This window comes from Vicia villosa, linkage group LG2 (assembly GCF_029867415.1).
Source record: "Vicia villosa cultivar HV-30 ecotype Madison, WI linkage group LG2, Vvil1.0, whole genome shotgun sequence".
In the NCBI taxonomy this organism is placed as follows: Eukaryota; Viridiplantae; Streptophyta; class Magnoliopsida; order Fabales; family Fabaceae; genus Vicia; species Vicia villosa.
This window is the reverse complement of record NC_081181.1, coordinates 191,546,030-191,552,878: the sequence shown is the minus strand read 5'-3', so window position 1 is coordinate 191,552,878 and position 6,849 is coordinate 191,546,030.

The window sequence follows — 6,849 nt, the reverse complement described above, 5'->3', positions numbered from 1 at the left end:
AAAGCTTGGGACAAAGAAACTCCATTCCTTTGGGGCCTTATCTTAGATGGGTGCGCACTCGTGCTCAACGTCTCGTCATGCCTTATCCATATGTCCTACCTGTGATAGTAGAGCCCGATTGCGAGGAAAAAGTTCCTCAAGTTATTGCTCATCCAGACATGCCAACTGACATCGAAGAATTAAAAAGATCTTGGATTCAATTAAAGGAAGAAAGAGACACTTTCGAAGCTCAGTTTCGTGCTAAAGAAAAGAAAGTATTAGAGCTCACAAGGCTACTTCAAGCGGAGCAAGGCATCAACAACTTCATCGGTTCAAAAAGGAAGCGTCCATGGGAGACTTGAAGACTTTTATCTTTATTATTATTTTATTCCTAGTTTATATTTTCATTATTGTAAAAGATACAAATAAGACAAATTGCAAAATTCTTTCCCTTAAGTATTATTAATAAAGTTTCTTTTGTTTTGTTTTAAACAAATTTGAATTCCAAGGTCCTCGAAACATTGCATATGCATAAATCATATCATTCATAAACATCGCATCACAGGTTTCGTAAAATAAATGCCTCATCTTTGTGCTGTTTATTTCAGTAACAAAGATGGATCTCGAACAATCTGTCAAAGCTCTCCAAGCTCAGAATGCTGAATTTCAAACTCTAATCCTGACCCTAGCCAATGGGCAAAACGAACTGAAAGCCCTTCTGACTAAGAAGGAGAAGAAGACTCAGAAGCCCAAAGGAGTGATCAATCTGGGAAGAAGGTTCAAGGGTCGTCCCAGGAAGGCCGAAGATGCTGAAATCCCTAAGAATGAGGAAGATGAAGAGAGAGATGATCTCAGTGTCAAGAACAATCAGGGAAGCCATGTAGGTTCTGATGGTGAAGAAGAAGAAGAAGAAGACGAGTATCCCCAAGACGAGGATTACGCTGATGAGAAGTATAGGCTACTGGAAGAGCGTCTGAGAAGCGTGGAAATTCAGAAGGTACCTGGTTTGGACTTTGAAGAATTAGGACTCGTTCCTGGGGTCGTTATTCCTCCGAAGTTCAAGACTCCAGTTTTTGCTAAGTATGATGGAATTTCCTGTCCTAAGATGCACTTGAGGTCTTACGTGAGGAAGATTCAGCCTCACACTGCTGATAAGAGGCTCTGGATCCATTTCTTTCAAGAGAGTCTATCTGGAACTCAACTCGAATGGTATTATAAGCTGGAAGGTGCTAGCGTCCGTACATGGGAAGATTTGGTTGTGGCTTTCTACAAGCAATACCAATATAACTCTGATCTTGCACCGACTCGCATGCAACTTCAAAGCATGTCCATGGGTCCTAAAGAAAGTTTCAAGGAGTATGCTCAAAAATGGAGAGATTTGGCTGGGAGAGTCCAACCCTCTTTAAATGATAGGGAGTTAGTAGACATGTTCATGGGCACGCTAACTGGGCCATTTTATAGTCATCTGCTGGGTAGTTCTTCATCTGGGTTTACTGATCTCATCCTAACTGGAGAACGTGTGGAAAATGGTATTCGAAGTGGAAAGATCCAAGTGGGTTCTGCCTCTGGCACTACGAGGAAGCCATATCAAGGAAGAAACGAATCTAATGCTATTCATAGTCAAAAGAGCCGTAGTAAGGATGACCAGAATCAGTCTGTTGGTGCCGTCCTCATCTCTGCACCAATATCTCAACAAACTCCTAGACAAGACTACCAACGCAAGACTGATAGACCAAGGAGGCAATTCACCAAGATTAACATGCCTTTATCTCAAGCTCTGCAACATCTGTTGAAAGCCAACCTGATCACCATAAGAGATCCTCCAAAGAACGTCACCACTACATCTCTAAATTATGACCCTAATGCAAAATGTGTGTATCATTCCAATAGCTCTGGACACACTGCTGATAATTGTTGGGCATTGAAAAATAAGATCCAAGACATGATCGACGCTGGCGAAATTGAGTTCGACACCCCTGCAACTCCTAATGTGATCACTGCTCCCATGCCTAATCACAACAAGATTGCTAATGCGATGGATGGCTAGAAGGATGAACTTTTTAGATCATTAGATTTACTTTCATTTGCAATTTCTATTCTGTTTGTTTAAACATTCGAATTATGATAGACATTATCTGTTTTAATAATTATCATCAGTGCATTGCATATGATTGTCTTGAGTACATTATTTCGTTATCACTCATTTTAAATTGCGTATTTACTTTGCATATGTTTTATGTTTACTCAACTCCTGCTAAAGTTGTATACCTTTTGAGGGAGGATGACGAAAATGATACCGCAACCTCATACAATATGCTTTTGAACGGACTATGCTGACGATGTACAGGCATTGTTTCAACTCCTAAACAGTGGAGATATAAGGATGGTAATCCCTCGTCAACCCCTTTGAGCCTAAGGAGTAGAAGTTTCTTTTTGTACGAAACGCCCGCATTTATAACCTGGGGCAGGGTAGTTCTCAGTTAATTTGGCTGTGCATTCTATTTCAAGAAAATCGTTCATTACGCCTTTCAACAAAGGGTTCAATCACAAGCGATCATCCGTACACATCAAAGAAATGTTGGAGATGTCAAAAGCCATTGATGGTTCATCAATCGTCAAGCGAGGCAGTCAATATCTTTCAAAAGAAAAAAAAAAGGTGAAAAAAACATATATACAAAGAAAAGCCTGCTAAGTCAAAAATCAAAAAGATGACTTAGGCAAAAATCAAGGCATCCCGCTGACTGTAAACTCAAAATGAACAGTTCAGGCAAAAGTTAGGGATATCAAAAAGACGAAAAAAGAGAAGTTAATAAATTCCTGAACGACACAATGTTGTGACTACCGAAAGGAAGAAGTGACTGCCATCTCAAAAATTCTCTTTGCTTGCGAATCATCATCATTATCAAAGGCGCAAACCCAAAAGTCTCTTGGAACCTGAATGCATAAGCCGAATTTACTGAGTTTAGGACTGAAGATCATCACGAAGAGGGGTGGGTACAATCAAATTTTGAGCCTTTATCCTTTGTTTCTTAAGCCGTGAACCAAGCCACGTTACAACCCTTGAAAGTCCTAACTGAAGCATGGTTAGTTCGAAAGCATACTGTCACCAAAAGGTATCCTGACTCCTTAAGGTTTATCACAAATGCTGAGTTGATATTTTGTTTTACAAGCATCAGGTTTTTACAAACATCGCATTGTTACAAATACCATGTCTTTATAAATATCACGCTTTTACATCTCTTGTTTTAATGTTTTTTCAAAAACTCAAGACAAACGTATGCATTGCATCTCATGAATTCATTATTAAACATATTCTGCTACATAATTTCAAATGTTAGCATCAGAAAGAACTTGCACAGGGTACAACTAATGACTAACAGTTATCCAGACAGACAAGATCATCCCAGAAGCAATGTCTCCTATGTACACAAGGGGCATGGCACGTTTGCTCAATCAATCAGGGGCAATCAAGTCAAGATTCAAATAATCTCTCAAAAGCCAAACAATCAAAGGCATACACCTCAAGTGGGTTTCAAACTATTTGTCCAAACAATCTGGGGCAATCAAGTCAAGATTCCGAGAACCTCTCAAGGATGCCAGGGGCACGCATCCAAGAAAATCTGAAGCTACTTCTCAACCAACATAGGACATCATATTGGGCATATGATTACTAGGGGCATGTCTCCTAAAGTGCACATCTTATAAAGGCCTCGCAAGGCGAATCTTTCCAAAGTTCCTACTAAGCAGGGGCAAATCTATGAAAGTCCAGTTTAACATCTTGATCAATACTCAGTGGTGTGTCCCAATCAAATCCAGGAATGGTAGCTACTATAATGCTGGGGGCAACCTTCACCCATGTCTCCCCACAGAGCCGGATTCACAAGATCATATCCCCACAGAGTAATCATTAAGAAGATATCTTCAAACGCTCCCGATAGAGACATGACTGCCCAACAGAGTTTACATCTTCAACACTGTCGCTCTCCTCCAACATGATTTATCAATATCTTTATCACTAATCAGGGAACATCAAGTCACTGATCATCTCCAAGCAGAAATCATAAATTCCCAGCTGAGCATCTTCAAGACAAGATCATACAGTACAATTACAAGGACATAAAGATCTACTTTCTTAATCAAAGACAACATAAATCATATTCACATATCATATGTCATAAACATGTTCATACACTGCATACATTACCTCGTAATGAACTCATACATAACATGCAAAAGCTCTCATTTATTTTGAGGGATTCATTACATAACCCATGCATCATGACATTGCATAAAGATTAACCTTACCTTTTTCAGAATACAGGTACCGACAAATGAACGAAATCTCCAATTTTCCAAGATCTAATTCAGCTACTACGAATGGTACTGACACGATCAACGCTCAAAGATCTAATTCATTTACCACGAACGGTAATGACACGATCACTTTCAAAGTCTAATTCAGCTACTACGAACAGTACTGACACGACAAAAGATCTAATTCAGTTACTACGAACGGTACTGACACGGTCAATTCTCAGAGATCTAATTCTATCATCACGAACGGTGTAGACACGGTCACTGACCTTCTCAGTCTAATTCAGTTACTACGAACGGTACTGACACGACAGAAGATCTAATTCAGATACTACGAACGGTACTGACACGATCAAATTTCAGAGGTCTAATTCTATCATCACGAACGGTGTAGACACGATCACTGACGTCCACAGTCTAATTCAGTTACTACGAACGGTACTGACACGACAGAAGATCTAATTCAGATACTACGAACGGTACTGACACGGTCAACTCTCAGAGATCTAATTCTATCATCACGAACGGTGTAGACACGGTCACTGGCCTTCCCAGTCTAATTCAGTCACTACGAACGGTGCTGACACGACAAGAGAATCTAATTCTATCATCACGAACGATGAAGACACGATTATCTCCTCAGATCTAATTCTATCATCACGAACGATGAAGACACGATCATCTTTCCAAGATCTAATTCAAGTATCACGAACGATACTGACACGATCAATTCCAAAGGATCTAATTCATCTACCACGAACGGTAATGACACGGCCAACGCGCAAACAACATCTTCTCAAAATTCAACTACCAGATGGCATCCACAAGTCCATCTCCGACAAAAGTCCCTACTTCGAATAGGGCAAATTTCTTGGTATTCTTATGTTCAATCATCTTCCACCTTCAGATACCGACTGGCGCGCAGACCACTCTACATCTTCAGGTTTAAGATAATTGAACAGGGGCAGCTGTCATACCCCAAAATTTGCCCGTGCTATTTTTCATACACAAAACCAAATCATAAGACAAAGCTCCAAAACACAGTCTCCCACACAGAAGTTCTAAACTAGGGTTTGAATAATTCAGAGGAAAATCATTGAATCAATGGCTCAAGGTGGTTCCATAGGGTCACTAACATCCCAAAGTATCTCCATATAAAGTTTCAAGTCAAACAGAGCAAATTTAGTCCCTCAGATCCTGATTAGGTCAACAGTCGACTCCCAAGGGCAAAACAGTCATTTCAAGCCAAAATACAGTCAAAGTTCAAGATATTTGGTCAACAACATCCTCAAATCATCATTTGACCAAGGGTTGATCATGATGATGCAAGGAAAGATCAGAGAAGTCAAAAGTCAAGAGTTACTATTTTGGGCATGAACTGAAAAAGTCAACCAAACTTTGAAAATTCACCAAATATTCATACTTCATCAGAAAAATTCCCACCAAAGCTCATTTTGAAGAGAATTCATTCCTCTATCCAATTGTCCAAGAATTAGAGCCCACAGGTCAATGGTTTAAGAATTATGGCCTCGTACATTATAAGTCCTTTTCAAAAGTCAACAAAAAGACACTTTTTTCAAAAGCTCATAAAATAAAAATGGAAAATGATTTTGATATGAGACCAAAGGCATTGGATAAAGGACTCTCTAAGGTTTCCAAAATGTCCTAGAACACCTCCATACCTCAAAAATTGAGAGAGATAGGCCTTCTTAAAGTTGAGCTATTTTGGAGGGAAAAATGTGAAAGAATTTAATTATTTTTGCAAAGAAGCCCAACTTCCCATGACCCAAACTTGATCTCCAAGATATCCATGGCCCTAAATCTGAATGCCACGAATTTTGAAATATTTATTTAATTTTATATGCATTTTTAATCATTTAAAAGTGATTTTAATTCATAAAAAATTAAGTAAAGATCAAATATTCAACCAAAAATCCAATTCCAATCAAATCCAATTTACATTTAACTCAAAAAACCAATCAAATTTCGTGCATATTCTATGTGGAAATTTATGGAAAAATTGGATCAAAAACTTGTCCATAATTAGAAAGATTTCATATGAATTCAATCAAATTTCTCCAACTACCAATTCAAAGATTTGACAAGATTTATTCTGTTTATATTAACCCTAATCCATCACATATAAGTGGCAAACAATTGAAGACCCCTAACTCACGAAATCTGCAGCCAGAGAACTTCAAACCCGAGTCAAGAAAACTCAAGAAAACTCAAACTTCAATTCTTGGTTCCAAGGAGATTTAAGGCTTTCAATCGATCCTATTTCACTCTCTGAACATCATTGAACGATTCTCAATCGTTTCCAAGTCACCAAACCACACGAATCACTCACTGTAAGTCACTTTTAACCGATCCTTAAATTGCTTCGATTCTGCAAATTCATACATTCATTCTCGAATCCAATTGCATATTTGTGTTTCTCATATTGTGTTGATTAATTCTGGAAATTTTTGGACGTTATGATGCTGTTATATGCGTGTTGCCATGTTAGGGTTTAGAACTTTAATTTAGGGGTTTCTGTTCTAAGCAAAATCAGGA